The sequence below is a fragment of the Bubalus bubalis genome, chromosome 7, assembly GCF_019923935.1.
Source record: "Bubalus bubalis isolate 160015118507 breed Murrah chromosome 7, NDDB_SH_1, whole genome shotgun sequence".
Lineage (NCBI taxonomy): Eukaryota > Metazoa > Chordata > Mammalia > Artiodactyla > Bovidae > Bubalus > Bubalus bubalis.
This window is the reverse complement of record NC_059163.1, coordinates 86,758,758-86,777,908: the sequence shown is the minus strand read 5'-3', so window position 1 is coordinate 86,777,908 and position 19,151 is coordinate 86,758,758. Positions and strand designations below refer to the sequence as shown.

The window sequence follows — 19,151 nt, the reverse complement described above, 5'->3', positions numbered from 1 at the left end:
CTCTTCTCATGAGGTGGCCAAAGTATTGGAGATTCAGCCTCAGCATCAGTCCTTCCAATGAACACACAGGACTGCTCTCCTTTAGGATGGACTGTTTGGATCTCCTTGCAGTCCAAGGGACTCTCAAGAGTCTTTTCCAACACTACAGATCAAAAGCATCAATTCTTCGGCGCTCAGCTTTCTTCACAGTCCAACTCTCACATCCATACATGACCACTGGAAAAACCATAACCTTGACTAGATGGACCTTTGTTGGAAAAGTAATGTCTCTGCTTTTGAATATGCTATCTAGGTTGGTCATAACTTTCCTTCCAAGGAGTATCAGATCAGATCAGTCGCTCAGTCGTGTCCGACTCTTTGTGACCCCATGAATCGCAGCACGCCAAGCCTCCCTGTCTATCACCAACTCCCGGAGTTCACTCCAACTCACGTCCATCAAGTCAGTGATGCCATCCAGCCATCTCATCCTCTGTCGTCCCCTTCTCCTCCTGCCCCCAATCCCTCCCAGCATCAGAGTCTTTTGCAATCAGTCAACTCTTCACATGAGGTGGCCAAAGTACTGGAGTTTCAGCTTCAGCATCATTCGCTCCAAAGAAATCCCAGGGCTGATCTCCTTAAGAATGGACTGGTTGGATCTCTTGCAGTTCAAGGGACTCGCAAGAGTCTTCTCCTATACCACAGTTCAAAAGCATCAATTCTTCGGCGCTCAGCCTTCTTCACAGTCCAACTCTCACATCCATACATGACCACTGGAAAAACCATAGCCTTGACTAGACGAACCTTTGTTGGCAAAGTAATGTCTCTGTTTTTGAATATGCTATCTAGGTTGGTCATAACTTTTCTTCCAAGGAGTAAGCGTCTTTTAATTTCATGGCTGCAGTCACCATCTGCAGTGATTTTGGAGCCCCCCAAAATAAAGTCTGACACTGTTTCCACTGTTTCCCCATCTATTTCCCATGAAGTGGTGGGCCCGGATGCCATGATCTTCGTTTTCTGAATGTTGAGCTTTAAGCCAACTTTTTCACTCTCCACTTTCACTTTCATCAAGAGGCTTTTGAGTTTCTCTTCACTTTCTGCCATAAGGGTGGTGTCATCTGCATATTTGAGGTTAGGGGTTGTTTACTCTTTGAAAATTGGTTTTCTGCCATATAATATTCTCTCAAGAGGGAAGAAGTCCATTATCTTGACCTAAAATTTAGAATCTTTAGGTTCCTTTATCAAAATGTTTGAAGTAGATTTGCGGTTTCTATCTGGCCAGGACTCATTTTCACCTGCTGTTTGTATTTCTATGTCACTTAGCTGCCTGATTTCAGTATTTTGCTTCAGAAGTAGATGATCATCTTTTTGAATGGGTCAGCTTTCTGTGCTCACGATGTTGATGTTTTTATCTTGGTAAATATTTCTTAATATGATGATAGTGCTCTTCTCTGACTCAAAATTTTAAAATATAGAGAATTAAAGGCTATTATTGCACATAATTCTATAAAATGAAACATACTATGGTGCTATTGATACTTTTGAGTGTGAAGTTTGTGGTACATAATGATGGATAAGGTTGGTTGTCACAAATCTATTTCTCAGCACTGAAACTTATCCCACTTAAATTGTCCAAATTCCAGAATACATAATAAAACCTTTCCTGTTCATTTTTGTATGAGATGAAAGGAAAATACTGCAATAAGGATTTTGCCAGCAAATACATCAGAAGATCCATTATTTCTTAGTTTTTATTCTGTTACATTAGCAATGAAACAAAGCTTTAGGCAAACATTGCTTCATTAGGTTATTATACAATTTTTTGACAGTAAGTTACATTATGGGAGCTCCCTCCTCTGAGATAGGTACATTGTTAAGAGTCTTTAAGATGTTTAAAATCTATCTTCACAGATTGACTACTATTAATATATAAAATTAAGTGCTTTCTATAACAGTATCATGTGAACTTCCTCACCAGAAGCCTCACAAGAACCCTATAAGAATGTTCAATTACCCACTTCTTTCAGAGGAGGAAATTGAAGCTTCAGAGATTAAGGAGCAAGAAAGGGTACTAACCCAAACCTAACTGTCTGTGGGGCTTCCCAGGTGACTCTAGTGTTAAAGAATCCACCTGCCAACACAAGAGACTCAGGTTCGATCCTTGGGTCGGGAAGATCCCTTGGAGAAGGAAATGGCAACCCACTCCAGTATTCTTGTGGGGGAAATACCATGGACAAAGGAGCCTACTGGGCTACAGTCCACGGGGTCACAAAGAGTGGGACAAGACTGAGTGGACATGCATGTACACACCACTGTCTATCATCGTGGCCATGGTGAGACATGGCCCACATGCAAGTGCCTACATGGCAGGAGGAAAACACTTTTATGGAGAGGAGAAGGAAGTTGGGGGGACTATCTAGTAAACAGAATATGGCATTTCATTGCGTTCTTTCCAGGAAAGAAGCAGGGTTTCTTTCCTGTTGACTCTGTTATCCTTATAGGGCATGAAAGTTCTCCCAACCCTATTTGACTGAGATTTCTGTTTATTAATTTTTTAAACCATTTGTTGTTCATCACTTAGTTGTGTTCCAGTCTTTGCAACCCCATGGAATATAGCATGCCAGGCTTCCCTGTCCATCACCAACTCCCGGAGCTTGCTAAAACTCATGTCCATTGAGTTGGTGATGCCATCCAACTATCTCATCCTCTGTCGTCCCCTTCTCCTCCTGCCTTCAATCTTTCCCAGCATCAGGGTCTTTTCCAATGAGTCGGTTCTTCGCATCGGTGGCCAAAACTGGAGTTTCAGCTTCAGCATCAGTCTTTCCAATGAATATTCAGGATTGATTTCCTTTAGCATTGACTGGTTTGATTTCCTTGCAGTTCAAGGGACTCTCAAGAGTCTTCTCCAACAATTCAAAAGCATCAGTTCTTCAGCACTTAGCCATCTTTATAGTCCAACTCTCACAACCATACATGACTACTGGAAAAACTATAGCTTTGACTAGATGGACCTTTGTTGGCAAAGTCATGTCTCTGCTTTTTAATATGCTATCTAGGTTGGTCATACTTTTCTTCCAAGGAGTCTTTTAATTTCAAGGCTGCAATCACCATCCACAGTGAATTTGGAGCCCAAGAAAATAAAGTCTGTCACCGTTGCCATTGTTTCCCCATCTATTTGCCATGAAGTGATGGGACCGAATGCCATGATCTTAGTTTTCTGAATGTTGAGTTTCAAGGAACTTTTTCACTCTCCTCTTTCACTTTCATCAAGAAGCTCTTTGGTTCCTCTTCACTTTCTGCCATGAGGGTGTTGTTATCTACATATCTGAGTTTATTTACACCAGTATTCAGATTCAGGTCTCCTTTTGAAATCTTCTTTGTTGCTGCACAACCTCAAAACATTTACTGAATCCTGTTATTTAATACTTGTCTTCTCTACAAAGTAGATTTTGTGTCTTGTGAAGGAAACATCACTTTAGTCTAATGATATGTCTTGTGTCTAGGCATGTGCTTTGGCTACAAGAGTTACATAATAAACATTTGTTAGTGCAATGATTTTTTCCTTCATATTTCCTCTTTTGAACACCAAAGCAGATAGAACCTCCAAAACATTTTACCTGGGCTGTTAAATACAGTCATTTTACCTTGGTTGAGCTTTCAGTCTTCAGCTTCTTTCTGTTCCTCCAACTTACCAAGCACGTTGCTGCCCCAGGACCTTTGCACTTAACTGTTCACTTGGAAGAAACAGTCTTCTCCCAGAGGGCCACATTTCTTACTGCCACATCTCTCTTGGATCTCTGATCAAATGTCCTCCTATCAGTGAGAATGCCTACTTAAAACAGCAGCCCCTCTCCACCCATGACTCCTTGTCTGGCTATTGAAATTTCCATTCCTCTGTTTAAAATTCAGCTTAATTACTTAGGGATATCTCAGACTGATATCAGTGGGATGAAAGTGCATGTAGGCACAGAAGTAGGGGGTCAAATCGTCCAACACCTGAGAGACATTTTGAGAATTATAACTTTTGCTATGAATGCAAGAAGGAGCTACTGAAGGAGAGAAATGAGCAGGGAGATCAGTTAGAAGGATATTTACTACTCTAGGTGAGAGAGAAAAAGAGAGTGGTGTCTTGGAATTAGGTGTTAACAGAGGAAGATACTGATAAAATATGTCAGTGAAATAGATGTAGAGCATAAGAGAAAGAGTGGAGTCTAGAATGACCTTAAGAACTATGGCTTGAGAAATTTGAAAGGTGGATTTTTATTTACTAGGTTGAGAAAAACTTTAGGGGAAGAGATGTTAATGGGATGATAAAGATTTCAATTTAGGACATGTTAAATTTGAGAAATCTATATGATATTTAAGTTGAAGGTGACAAATAACCAAATAGAGGGATGAAGTAGACAGTTACATGTGAAATTCTGACATTTAGGGAATAAATCCAGACTTGGGACATGAATATAGGAAGTTGTCAATGTGTGTAATGTGCAAAGCCATGAGTCTGGGAGAGATCACTGAGGAGTGAGATCAAATAGAGAAGAGCTTCAGACTGAGCCCTAGGACACTTCAGCACTTAGATGAGAAGAAACCAGCAAAGGAGACTAGGAGAAAACAATCGCTATGATGGGAAGAGAAGGAGTGGAGTGAGCTGCCTCAGAAGACAAGAGAAAGTGTTTCACGGAGAAAGGGGAGATCAACTGGGCCAGTACACAGTACATTTTACAAAATATTTTAGTTTTAATCTTATTTTTTAAGTTTTTATTTTGTATTGGAGTATAGCCAATTAGCAACGTTGTTGATCGTTTCATGCAGACAACAAAGGGCCTGAGCCATACACGTACATGTTCTCCCCTAAACTTCCTTCCCATCTGGGCTGCCACATAACATTGAGTTCCCTGTGCTATACAGTAGGTCCTTGTGGGTTATCTATTTTAAATATAGCAGTGTGTACTGGTCGATCCCAAACTCCCTAACTATCTCTTCTCCCATCCTTCCTCTGGCAATCATAGTTCATTCTCTAGGTCTGTGAGTCTGTTTCTATTTTGTAAATACGTTCATTTGTATAATTTCTGATTAGATTCTGGATGTAAGGGATGTCCTACAATATTTCCTCTTCTCTGTCTGACTGACTTCTCTTTGTTTTACAATCTCTAATTCCATCCATGTTGCTGCAAATGGCATTATTTCACTCTTTTTATGGTTGAGTGATATTCCATTGTATATATGTGCCACATCTTTATCCATTCCTCTGTTGATGGACATTTAGGTTGCTTCCATGTCTTGGCTATTGTAAACAGTGCTGCAATGAACATCAGGGTGCACGCATCCTTTCAGACCATGTTTTTCTCCACATATATTATATGCCCAGGAGTGGGATTTCAGGGTCATATGATAGCTGCATAGTTTTTTAAGTAACCCCCATTCTGTTCTTCAACAAAGGTCCGTCTAGTCAAAGCTATGGTTTTTCCAGTAGTCGTGTATGGATATGAGAGTTGGACTATAAAGAAAGCTGAGCACCAAAGAACTGATGCTTTTGAACTGTGGTATTGGAGAGGACTTGAGAGTCCCTTGGACAGTGAAGAGATCCAACCAGTCCATCCTAAAGGAGATCAGTCCTGAATATTAATTGGAAGGACTGATGCTGAAGCTGAAACTCCAATACTTTGGCCACCTGATGCGAAGAACTGACTCATTGGAAAAGACCCTGATGATAGGAAAGATTGAAGGCAGGAGGAGAAGGGGACAACAGGGGATGAGATGGTTGGATGGCATCACTGACTTGATGGACGTGACTTTGAGTAAGCTCCAGGAGTTGGTGACAGATAGGGAAGCCTGGTGTGCTGCAGTCCATGGGGTCAAAAAGAGTTGGACACAACTGAGCAACTGAACTGAACTGCACTGAATGCTGTTCTCCATAGTGGTTGTATCAATTTGCATTCCCACCAAGAGTGTAGAAGTTTTCCCTTCTCTTCACAGCCTTTCCAGCATTAATCATTTGTTGATGATGAATCATGTAAGGTTTGGATTGAGAAAAATAGAGGTCTTTTCCAGTCTTTAAAAGAATAGTTTGAATGGAGGTGACAAAATCCAGTGTTCAAAGGATCTGACAGGAGGTAATCCAAGAAAAGAAAATACGTATACAGAGGACGAGAGTGTGAGATAGATTTTGGAGACAAGTACTTCCCTTTCTAAATAAGAATTAATGAGCAGTTCCTGGCTATTGACAACTCATTACCTGGCATACATGTGGGATGCATATAAGTATGCATATTTATGTGTGTGTGTGTATGAATATAGGCCAAAGTTTAAGAGTAGGACAGTAACATGTCCAAAATTATGCTTTAAAAAATTATGGTAGTATCAGTATCAGCAATGAATTTAGAAGACATAATGATCTCTCTAAGGCAATACTGAACTGAATTTTAAAAACTAAAGCTGAATTCAGCTTAACATTTCTCATGCTTCTTTAGATTTTTATTCAAACAAGCAGAGTTGACAGAAAACAGTCTTGAGAAACATAGGTAGTGAAATAATTGAAAGTACATGTTTTAAGCATGAAATTAAGGAAAATCAGATTACAGACTTAGATTTAATGTTTGGGTGTTTTATAAAATTTGAAAAATATATAGAAAACATTCATTTCGAAATTCTTGAGAAAATTATACTTCATAATTTATGGCAAAGATGTTTACTAGTTCACATAATATAAAAGTAAATGTTTAACTATTTCTATTTCTGCTTTATTGACTATACCAAAGCCTTTGACTGTGTGGATCACAATAAACTGTGGAAAATTCTTCAAGAGATGGGAATACCAGACCACCTGACCTGCCTCTTGAGAAACCTGTATGCAGGTCAGGAAGCAACAGTTAGAACTGGACATGGAACAACGAACTGGTTCCAAATAGGAAAAGGAGTACGTCAAGGCTGTATATTGTTGCCCTGCTTATTTAACTTATCTGCAGAGTACATCATGAGAAACACTGGGCTGGAAGAAGCACAAGCTGGAATCAAGATTGCTGGGAGAAATATCAATAACCTCAGATATGCAGATGACACCACCCTTATGGCAGAAGGTGAAGAGGAACTAAAAAGCCTCTTGATGAAAGTGAAAGAGGAGAGTGAAAAAGTTGGCTTAAAGCTCAACATTCAGAAAACTAAGATCATGGCATCTGGTCCCATCACTTCATTGGAATTAAATGGGGAAACAGTGGAAACTGTGTCAGACTTTATTTTGGGGGACTCCAAAATCACTGCAGATGGTGATTGTAGCCATGAAATTCAAAGACACTTACTCCTTGGAAGGAAAGTTATGACCAACCTAGATAGCATATTCAAAAGCAGAGACATTACTTTGGCAACAAAGGTCCGTCTAGTCAAGGCTATGGTTTTTCCATTGGTGATGTATGGATGTGAGAGTTGGACCATAAAAAAGGCTAAGTGCTGAAGAATTGATTCTTTTGAATTGTTGGAAAAGACTCTAGAGAATCCATTGGACTGCAAGGAGATCCAACCAGTCCATCGAAAGGAAATCCTAAATATTCATTGGAAGGACTGGTGTTGAAGCTGATACTCCAATACTCTGGCCACCTGATGCAAAGAACTGACTCATTGGAAAAGGCCCTGATACTGGGAAAGATTGAAGACAGGAGGAGAAGGGGACGACAGAGGATGAGATGGTTGGATGGCATCACTGACTCAATGGACATGAGTTTGAGTAAAAACTCTGGGAGTTGGTGATGGACAAGGTGGCCTGGCATGCTGCAGTCCATGGGGTCGCAAAGAGTCAGACACGACTGAGCGACTGAACTGAACTGACTGAAATGTTTAATGACCAAAAAGTGTTTCATATGTGGTATGGTGAAATTGCTGTGAAGTGATCACTCCCTAAAATATGGTTGTGTTTGTATTTTAATGGTCCATGAATCACTAATATAAAGCAGATTTTTAACAGACCTTGTGCATTGGACACTACTGTCATGGGACAATGTATCCATATATGATCAGTGGTATAATCATTTGCTGTACATGTTAATGTTTAGTAACTTATACCACAAAACTAGTGATATTATAAACTGATTTTCCAAAATCATGATATAGTGATTGGAACATTGGATTAACTGTCAGGAAAATTAGATCTGGTTAACAACTCTGGACCTCAGTTTCGTTATCTCAGAAAAATTGTATTTACCTTGTTTACATTTTAAGGTTGGAAGGAAGGATGAAAGAAAAAAAAGATACAACCTCTTTCAATGTGTCATTAATATTTCTTAATATTTCAATCCTAATTTACATTAATAAAATATAAATTAATTTCTGTTATTTCTTAGTATTGTAAATTGTGCTAAAATGTGCATATTACAATGTGAATGTATATGTATGTGTGTTTAAAAAAGAAATATCAGTGGAACAAGAAAGGATATTTTGGTATCTCAATTTCATTTGTTTCAGCAGATGTATTAGATTTTAAAATAGTAATATGAAACTCAAGCTAGAATTGAGTTGCTGAAATATTTTATAAAGTATCTTATTACAACCAAAATCAGAGGTCAAGTGTCACTTAGCTTTAGAAAACAAGCTTTGTTTATTAAAAGAAAGCCAATCCATTGCTTTCATAATACTAATGAGAAGCCCATGTTATTTTACCTCATATGTTTGCTAGATTTCTTTTCCCACCCTGTATGTCATGTCTTAAATTCTGTCATTTCTGCCACATTTGTGGCCAGATCTTCACCCCCTCACCTGGTCAGAATGCCTATTGTTTGCCTGCTAATCTGTTTCACACATTCTTTTTTTCACCTATTCTTGAGCTCCAATCCTTCTTGATTCATATACATATATCCTTAGCACACTCGAGACACACTGGAGAGAATTTATCCTTTTGGCCCTTGATGAGTGCCCTTTCCCAAGAAGACTTATGAATACATACATTTCATAAATAAAAGTAATAAAAAAAGACAGATTATCTTTAAGAAGAAAAAAAGCGTAGGTGGGTGTTGGTGTCAACCCAACTCTCTATGGTCTCCTGTATTCTCTGCATGTCTTGTGAGCCTTGGAAGATAGACATAGTGTCTCCCTCTTGAATGAAAGGCAGTAAAAGTCTCCCTCTTGCTCATTATAAAAAGTTCCAAAACTGAACTAAAAGTTTCTTTCCTATAACGCAACCCATATACAGGTGTCACCTAGCCCTACTTTCATCACCCTGTGGGAACTGGGGCTTAAGGAAGCTACATATATGCAGGGTACTTATTGTATGTTTGTGTCCCCCTAAAATTCATATGTTGAAATTTAAGCCCCAAAGATGTCCTTTTCATTATAGGGGACTGGAATGCAGAAGTAGGAAGTCAAGAAATACCTGGTAACAGGCAAATTTGGCCTTGGAATACAGAATGAAGCAGGGCAAAGGCTAATAGAGTTCTGCCAAGAGAGCGCACTGATCATAGCAAACACCCTCTTCCAACAACACAAGAGAAGACACTACACATGGTCATCACCAGATGGTCAGCACTGAAATCAGGTTGATAATATTCTCTGCAGCCAAAGATGGAGAAGCTCTATACAGTCAGCAAAAACAAGACCGGGAGCTGACTCTGGCGCAGATCATGAACTCCTTATTGCCAAATTCAGACTTAAATTGAAGAAAGTGGGGAAAACCATTAGACCATTCAGGTATGACCTAAATCAAATCCGTTATGATTATACAGTGGAAGTGAGAAATAGATTTAAGGGACTAGATCTGATAGACAGAGTGCCTGATGAACTATGGAAGGAGGTTCTTGACATTGTACAGGAGACAGGAATCAAGACCATCCCCAAGAAAAAGAAATGCAAAAGAGCAAAATGGTTGTCTGAGGAGGCTTTACAAATAGCTGTGAAAAGAAGGGAAGTGAAAAGCAAAAGAGAAAAGGAAAGATATACGCACTTGAATGCAGAGTTCCAAAGAATAGCAAGGAGAGAAAAGAAAGCCTTCCTCAGCGATCAGTGCAAAGAAATAGAGGAAAACAATAGAATGAGAACGACTAGAGATCTCGTCAAGAAAATTAGAGATACCAAGGGAACATTTCATGCAAAGATGGGCTTGATAAAGGACAGAAATGGTATGGACCTAACAGAAGCAGAAGATATTAAGGAGAGGTGGCAAGAATACACAGAAGAACTGTACAAAAAAGATCTTCATGACCCAGATAATCATGATGGTGTGATCACTGAGCTAGAGCCAGACATCCTGGAATGTGAAGTCAAGTGGGCCTTAGAAATCATTACTACGAACAAAGCTAGTAGAGGTGATGGAATTCCAGTGGAGCTATTTCAAATCCTGAAAGATGATGCTGTGAAAGCGCTGCACTCAATGTGCCAGCAAATTTGGAAAACTCAGCAGTGGCCACAGGACTGGAAAAGGTCAGTTTTCATTCCAATCCCAAAGAAAGGCAATGCCAAAGAATGCTCAAACTACCACACTCATCTCACATGCTAGTAAAGTAATGCTCAAAATTCTCTAAGCCAGGCTTCAGCAATACGTGAACCGTGAACTTCCAGATGTTCAAGCTGGTTTTAGAAAAGGCAGAGGAACCAGAGATCAAATTGCCAACATCTGCTGGATCATGGAAAAGCAAGAGAATTCTAGAAAAACATCTATTTCTGCTTTACTGACTATGCCAAAGCCTTTGACTGTGTGGATCACCACAAACTGTGGAAAATTCTGAAAGAGATGGGAATACCAGACCACCTGACCTGCCTCTTGAAGAAATCTGTATTCAGGTCAGGAAGCAACAGTTAGAACTGGACATGGAACAACAGACTGGTTCCAAATAGGAAAAGGAGTACATCAAGGCTGTATATTGTCACCCTGCTTATTTAACTTACATGAAGAGTACATCATGAGAAACACTGGGCTGGATGAAGCACAAGCTGGAATCAAGATTGCTGGGAGAAATATCAATAACCTCAGATATGCAGATGACATCACCCTTATGGCAGAAACTAAGAGGAACTAAAGAGCCTCTTGATGAAAGTGAAAGAGGAGAGTGAAAAAGTTGGCTTAAAGCTCAACTTTCAGAAAACTAAGATCATGGCATCTGGTCCCATCACTTCATGGGAAATAGATGGGGAAACAGTGGAAACAGTGTCAGACTTTGTTTTTTTGGGCTCCAAAATCACTGCAGATGGTGATTGCAGCCATGAAATTAAAAGAAACTTAGTCCTTGGAAGAGAAGTTATGACCAACCTAGACAGCATATTAAAAAGCAGAGATATTACTTTATCAACAAATGTCCGCCTAGTCAAGGCTATGTTTTTTCCAGTGGTCATGTATGGATGTGAGAACTGGACTACAAAGAAAGTTGAATGCCGAAGAATTGATGCTTTTGAACTGTGGTGTTGGAGAAGACTCTTGAGAGTCACTTGGACTGCAAGGAGATGCAACCAGTCCATCCTAAAGGAAATCAGTCCTGGGTGTTCATCGGAAGGACTGATGCTGAAGCTGAAACTCCAATACTTTGGCCACCTGATGTGAAGAGCTGACTCATTTGAAAAGACCCTGATGCTGGGAAAGATTGAAGGCAGGAGGAGAAGGGGATGACAGAGGATGAGATGGTTGGATGGCATCACCGACTCAATGGACATGGGTTTAGGTGGATTCTGGGAGTTGGTGATGGACAGGGAGGCCTGTCTGCTGTGGTTCATGGGGTCGCAAAGAGTCAGACACAGCTGAGTGACTGAACTGAACTGAACTGAATGATGATATTTGGAGGTGGGGATTAGTGTACTTATAAAAGAAACCCTTTTATACAGAAGGAAAAACTGCTCCCTTGCTACTCCTTGCATGTGAGGACACGAAAGATGGCTATCTATGTAATAGGAAGTGAGTCCCCGCCAGGCTGATGCCTGCCTCTGCAGCCCTTCTCTGAGTATAATGGGGAGCTTCAGAAATGGGAGGGACTCAAAGTTTTATAGATTTGTTGGTGACAGGCAATCAAATGTTATTCTACTTTGTCCCATATTGGGTGTGTGTGTGTGTGTGTGTGTGCTCATTTGCTCAGTTGTGTCTGACTCTCTGTGACCTCATGGATTGCAGCCCACTAGACTTCTCTGTCCATGGGATTTTCTGCACAAGAGTACCCTCCAGAGGATCTTCCCAGCTCAGAGATCGAAACTGTGTCTTCTGCATCTCGTCTTGGCAAGTGGATACTTTACCACTGTGCCACCTGGGAAGCCTCTCATGTTGGTGAAAGTGAAAGTGTAGTTTCTCAGTCGTGTCCAACTCTTTGTGAACCCATGGACTGTAGCCCACCAGGCTCCTCTGTCCATGGAATTCTCCAGGCAAGACTACTGGAGTGGGCTGCCATTCCCTTCTCCCAGGGAACTTCCTGACCCAGGGATCGAACCCAGGTCTCCCGCATTGCAGGCAGCTTCTGTACCATCTGAGCCACCAGGGAAACCCTCATGTTGGTAGGCGCATCCAACTTGAATTGATGGGGTTTGGGCAAGTTCCACAGTCATAGGAAGATAATGCAACCTCATGGGACTTATTCCATGGTAGTGATAGAAAGCCAATGTAATCCCATGGGACTCATTTTATTAGCCAATTCAGTGTTCCACTGTTGCAGATTCTGATCTGAATGTATAGTAGTAATTAATGTACCATATGCCTGTGTATCTCTGTGTCATGAGTGCCAGAGAGGAGCCTGCCAATCAGCAACAGCTGTGTGTGGAGAAATGCTGATAATAACTTTAGGGCTCTGTAACCTAGTGATCCTTTTGAGCTAAATGTTTCTGTGACTGATTATTTTGATGGTTTGCCTCTGGCAATGGGAGCCAGCCTTCATTCAGAGGCATCCTTTGGGTTTTATATTTGTTATCTCCATGACACAGCTAGCAGGCAACTTTTCAAAATGCAACAGTTAGCTTGCTTCAGTGGTCTTATAGAAGTCGAATGCCTGATCCCAGGAGCCCTTGTCACTCTCTGGTCTGATAGTCTCATTTTGGGTTGAAGAAATTAGACTCGAACTTCAAGTGTGGGAAGGGCCCAGTACTCCCCTTTGTCAAGTGAAAATGGAGTATCCTAGAGCATAAATGAGCTGGCCCCAGTGGCATCTCAGCTTTTTATTATAAAGTGATAATTACCCCCATCAGAGAAACCTTATCCTTACAAAGACTCTTGAAATAAAGTTGCTGACTCAATATGGCCGTCAATTAATAGAGATTCCTGTAAATGTGTGAGCCTAGCTAGAATGGTTTTATTTAATTTACTCCTTCAAATACTGGTCCAAAACCTATTCTGATTTTTACCTTTTTTGTATGTGTGTTTTAGTCCCTAAGTTGTGTCTGACTCTCTGTGCCCCCATGAATGGTAGCCCACCAGGCTCCCCTGTCCATAGAATTTCCCAGGCAAGAATACTGGAGTGGGTTGCCATTTCCTTCTCCAGGGGATCTTCCTGACCCAGGGATCTAACCCTCATCTCTTGCATTGGCAGGCAAATTCTTTACCACTGAGCTGCCTGTGATGCCTTTTACCTCTTATATTCTTGATACACTGGCTGAAAAACTATTCTGATTTTTTACCTCTTACCTCCTCCTGGTCCCCACTGGTCCATCTGTAACTCTGTTTTGTCACTGAATATGGCTGTCCCTAGAAAGGTGTTATTTTTTCTTGCATGTTCCCTGGGCATGCTGAGTTGCTTTAGTCATGTCTGATTCTTTGTGACCTCATGGACTGCATCCCACTAGGCTCCTCTGTGGGATGGGATTCTCCAGGCAAGAATACTGGAGTGGGTTGCCATGCCTTCCTCTAGGGGATACTCAGTTGAATTGTATTTCCTAAACAGTCATGTCTATCTGGAACCTTAGGATGTGAACTTATTAGGAAAAAATGGGTCTTTGCACATATAATTTTGAATCTTAAGATAAAATCATCCTATATTTACAGTGGGTACTAAATTCAATGACTGGTGTTTTTATTAGAAGGTTTGGACACAGAGAACATAGAGAGCTTCACACTGAGGAGGGCCCTGTGGAGTTGGATGCAGAAATTGGAGTTGTGCTGTGATAAGCCAAGTAATACCGGGAGCCAACAGAGTTAGAAGAGGCAAGGAAGGATTCTTTCCTAGATTTTTCAGAGGGAGCATGATCCTGCTGATACCTTGATTTTAGACATTTAATCTCCAGAACTGTGAGAGAATAAATTTCTGCTGTTTTCAACCACCAAGTTTGTGATCATTAGTTATGGCAACCTTAGGGAACTAAGGCTGAGATATGATCCAGGACAGGGTGGTGGTTCTAAAGCCAATTTTGAAAACTTGGGATTCCAACCTGGCCTTTTCTGGACATGATGCTCCTTTCTTTACCTTAATTGCAACCCGAGGTTGGCCTGATTTGTACATTTTCCTGGTATAGCTTAGCCAAAAGAGGGGCTACTGTATTCAAACGTAATGCTGGTTCAGCCATCTACATTCTCCTGTGGAATTGACATGGTCCGTGGTCATAATTGGAATGACCATTCAGCTGAGTATACCTGCTGGCCGAGTTCTCCTCCACAGTCTCATGAGGGCCAAAGCAGGGACATAATGGGTCTCTGTAAATTCTTTAGGAATGCTCTTGTCCCTGTTTGGCCTAACTCTTATAGATGAACAGTCTAGGCATGATTGGGAGAAGGTAAACTTAGAACTACTGGAATGAAACACATGGATTTTGTGGCAGTAGAAGGAAAACAGTAATTTTGACATCTGGAAATGGAATTGCTCAGACGCTACATGATGCAGGAGAGGACAGACACTAATAATCATATTTCTTTTATTTTTTAATTTTTTAAAATATAAATTTATTTATTTTAATTGGAGGCTAATTACTTTACAATATTGTATTGGTTTTGCCATACATTAACATGAATCTGCCACGGGTGTACACGTGTTCCTCATCCTGAACCCCCCTCCCACCTCCCTCCCCATCCCATCCTTCTGGGTCATCCCAGTGCACCAGCCCCAAGCATCCTGTATCATGCATCGAACGTGGACTGGCGATTTGTTTCATATATGATATTATACATGTTTCAATGCCATTCTCCATATTTCTTTTAGAATCAGCCCTGGAGACTTTCTCACAAAGGAGAAATGACCTGGTGTTGTTTTCCTAAATGGTTGAAATAATATTTAACTTGTTTGTGGATCTGCCATCCTCTGCCAGACAGCTCTCAGTATAATTTGACCTTGAGATTAACTCCTCTTAATCTTACTAAGAAGCTTATTAGAAACAGCAGGGGATGGTCCAGTTTTTGTACCTTCCATGCAAAACATCTATCACCACCCATGAGTGTCTGCCCAAGCCCCATTCCTGTACCTGTTACCCAGTCAATTCTATGAGGCCCACAAATTCCCTCACCTTGGTGGTAAAGGGTAGAATGATGGATTGTGCTGGCTGCCTTTACACAATAACTACAAAATAAAGGTCTGGACTTAGTTATGGAACTGAACTGTGAACCCTCAGGTCCATCAGCTAGAGATGAGGCTACCTTGGAGGCACTATCAATCTGTGCTCCTCAAACTAATATAGGGCCAACAACTGTAAACAGCATTTCCTTTCCGAGCTTCTGGTGTGGAAGTCAGGCATTAATTTGCCTCCTTCCTGCAAATACAGCTACGCTTACCTTTGAGGTTATCATCTGAGACCTTCTAGTGTTTAAAGAAGCGTCAGTAGATCAGGTGGTCCTCGGACGGCTGTGGTGGTCTCTCCTGTCACTTTCTCTGTGCAGCTTCCTGGAGAGATAGCTTACTCATTATCTACATGTATCCTGATGGCAGTCATCCAGTTAGAAAAAGTACTGAGATTCCACCCATCACTGATATCATATAGTATCTGCCTTTCTCTTTCTGACTTAACTTCACTTAGCATAATGCCCTCAAGATCCAGGTCCATCTATGTTGCCATGAGTGTCAGGATTTCCTTCTTTCTCATCTCTAAATTTTCTTTCATCCATTCATCCATTGATGAACACTTACATTGTTCCATATCTTGCCTATTGTGAATAATGCTGCAGTAAAAACATAGAAGTATAGATATCTCTTCAAATTCATTTTCTTTGTATATATATCCATGGATGGAATTGCTGGATCCCATGGTAGTTTTAGCTTTAGTTTTTCAAGGAACTTCCATACTGTTGTCCATAGTAACTGTACCACTTTACATTCTGACCAATAGTACTTAAGGATTCCCTTTCCTCCATATCCTTGCCAACACTTGTTATTTCTTGTCTTTAGAACAGAGAGTAGAATGGTGGTTACCAGAGCCTGAGATGTGGGGGAAATGGGGAGATTTTGATCAAAAAGTAAAAACTCCCAATTATAAAATGAATAATTTCTGGGGAGCTCACGTATGGCATGGTGATTATAGTTAGCCATAATGTATTATATATATAAAAGTTGTTAGATAGTAAATCTTTAAAGTTCTCATCACAAAAAGAAATGGTAATTGTGTGACATGATGGAGACATTAGCTAACACTATGGTGGCAATCATTTTAAAATCTGTAAGTGTATCAAATCAACCAGTTGTGCACCTTAAACCTATGCAGTGTTATATGTCAATTATATCTCAGTAATGCTGGGGGTAAAAAGAAAAAAAAATCGTGGAGAAATTTGTCCCTGACTTTAGCTGAAGCCCTGGAAGGCATTTGTATTAGTATTGTATTAGGCATTGTATTCTAGGCATTGACCAGAATTGCCATAGATGATAGAATTATCCTTATGCACCAGCACAGAGTCTGTGATCACTAATACTAATGACCACCAGTAGGTCACTCACTAATCATCCTGCTGTATCTGGATTAAGGCCTCTGGACAAGTGGAAAGATCAATACATAAAATTAAGGGGAAATCTACCTTATTTTCTGTCATGGGCTGAGTTGTGTTCCCACCACCTCCCCCAATCTAGTTCATAGGTTGAAGTCCTAACCCCCAGTGCTGCATGATGTGACTGTATTTTGAAATAAAATTTTAAAGAGCTCTTTGAGTTAAAATGAGGTGGGGCTCTAATACAGTATTACTGGTATCTTTTCAAGAAGAGGGAGAGACACCAGGGATGAAAATACACAGAGGAAAGGCCATGTGAAAAGTTAGCCATCTGCCAGCCTAGCAGAGATGCCTCAGAAGAAACCAAACCTACTGACACCTGGATCTTGGACATCTAGCCTCCAGAAATGTGAGAAAATAAATTTCTGTTGCTTGAGCCATGAGGTCTGTGGTAAAAAGACATACTTCATTGTATTGCACTTTGCAGACATGTTTTTTACAGATGGAAAGTTTGTGGCAACCCATTTGTCAACACCATTTTCCCAGTAGCATTTGCTCACTTCGTGTCTCTGTATAACATTTTGATAATTCTCACAATAGTTCAAATTTTTCACTATTAGTATATTTGTTATGGTGATCTGTGATTGATCAGTGATCTTTGATGTTACTGTTATAATTGCTTTAGCATTTTTTACCAATCAAGTGAAAGTCTCTCAGTCATATCTGACTCTTTGCAACCCCATGGAATAGTCTATGGGATTCTCCAGGCCAGAATACTGGAGTGGGTAACCATTCCCTTCTCCAGGGGATCTTCTCAACCCAGGGATAGAACCCAGGTTTCTGGCATTGCAGGTGGATTCTTTGTCAGCTGAGCCACCAGGGAAGCCCAAGAATACTGGAGTGGGTAACCTGTTCCTTCTCCAGTGGATCCTCCCAACCCAGGAATCAAACTGGGGTCTCCTTCATTGCAGGCAGATTCTTTACCAGCTGAGCTACCATGGAAGTCCTAAGTCTATTTATACCAACAGAGCATTTTAAAATTATGGTATGTACATTTCTTTTAGACATACTGCTATCACACACTTAAAAGACTGCAGCATAGAACACAACTTTTTATAAGCACTGGGAAACCAAAAGATTCCTGTGACTCACTTTATTGCAACATTTGCTTTATTGTGGTGGTCTGGAACTTAACCTACAATATCTCAGAGTTATGCCTGTACTTTGTGATGGCAGCCCAACTGACTCATACACTTTGTAAGACAGACCTTAAAAATCTGTGGTATTTGTTAAGCTGTTTGGTTGCAGGACCCAAGGAGCCTGGTTGAGGTCAGTACCACCAGTTTCTCTCATCCTGCCCCAGGAGCTCTAATGAGATGTTGTATGGAACAAATCAAATGGATCTGGTTCCAGTCCTTGTGGTCAGATTAATCAGAGTGGGCGATGGAATGGCTCACTCATGAAAAATTTCACCAGATGAGGAATGGTTATTGTTGGGAAAACTATGGTTGTCTCATGTTTCTGAAGATCTTGTGAGCAGAGCCACTGACTGCCATTTTTGCTCACCATTTTTACTTGGATGTTTGTATAGGAATAGCCTTGAAAGACAGATAATGTCTCCCTTTGACACAGAAGGCAGGCTTACTTACTGGTCATAACAAAAGATTTGAATTCCCTTAGCTCAGGTTTCTTTCCTGTGTTGTAACCCATCACGTGTGCAGTTGTTATTCAGCCTTTGTGTGGCCCTCTGGAAACTGGGACTCTAGAAACTGCTATAAAATATGCTAAGGCTCACTCTGCTTGCAGTGTCTTGAGTAACTAAATCTTTGTCACTGACCCGGGAGGTTTGTGTCTTTGGCCGAGCATTCATGAAACGTTTAGCTTCTAAACAGTGTAAACTCTTAGACCCTTCACAATATTTGACAGCTGGAGGAAAATTCTGCTGCTTATTGAAAGGAAAAAAATGCAGGAAACAATTGAAGTCTATTTCAAATAATCTATTGGTCAGTTGGGGGCCAAAGTCCCCTTAATATCTGGGAAAATTTAAGGGTTTTTAGTTATCCCTTCCATTTTCTGCTCATTCCTAGATCAGTTGCAATGGATGCCTTCTGGACTCCTACATAAACTTGATTCATTCTCTGAATGTGTTACTTATCTTTATTGTTAAGATGCTTTTGTGGGCATATACACATATCAAAACTCCTAAAACTGTACACTTTATATATGTGCAGTTTTTGTGTGACAGTTACACCTCAATAAAACTGTAAAAGAAAAGCAAAGTTTTTTTGTGTATGTGTGTTTTTTGTGACTATCCTGTTGGATTACACATCTCAAAACCCACTCATACTTAGATTTTCAATAAAGTAAAATATATGTAAAAATAATTTTGAATACATAT

The 19,151-nt window shown here is 40.4% G+C and overlaps 1 long non-coding RNA gene across 2 annotated transcripts in view; it reads left to right on the top strand.

Moving 5' to 3' along the window:
• The window catches only part of LOC112586232, an 89,206-nt gene extending 71,692 nt beyond the window's left edge, over nucleotides 1-17,514 (top strand). Inside the window, exon 3 of one of the 2 annotated variants that reach the window (XR_006552405.1) lies at nucleotides 17,023-17,514. This is a non-coding gene — a long non-coding RNA (uncharacterized LOC112586232). Of the gene's footprint in view, nucleotides 1-6,734; nucleotides 6,787-17,022 lie in introns of those variants that run through there. The other variant, XR_006552406.1, reaches the window with a different exon arrangement.
• The last annotated feature ends 1,637 nt before the right edge of the window (nucleotides 17,515-19,151 follow it).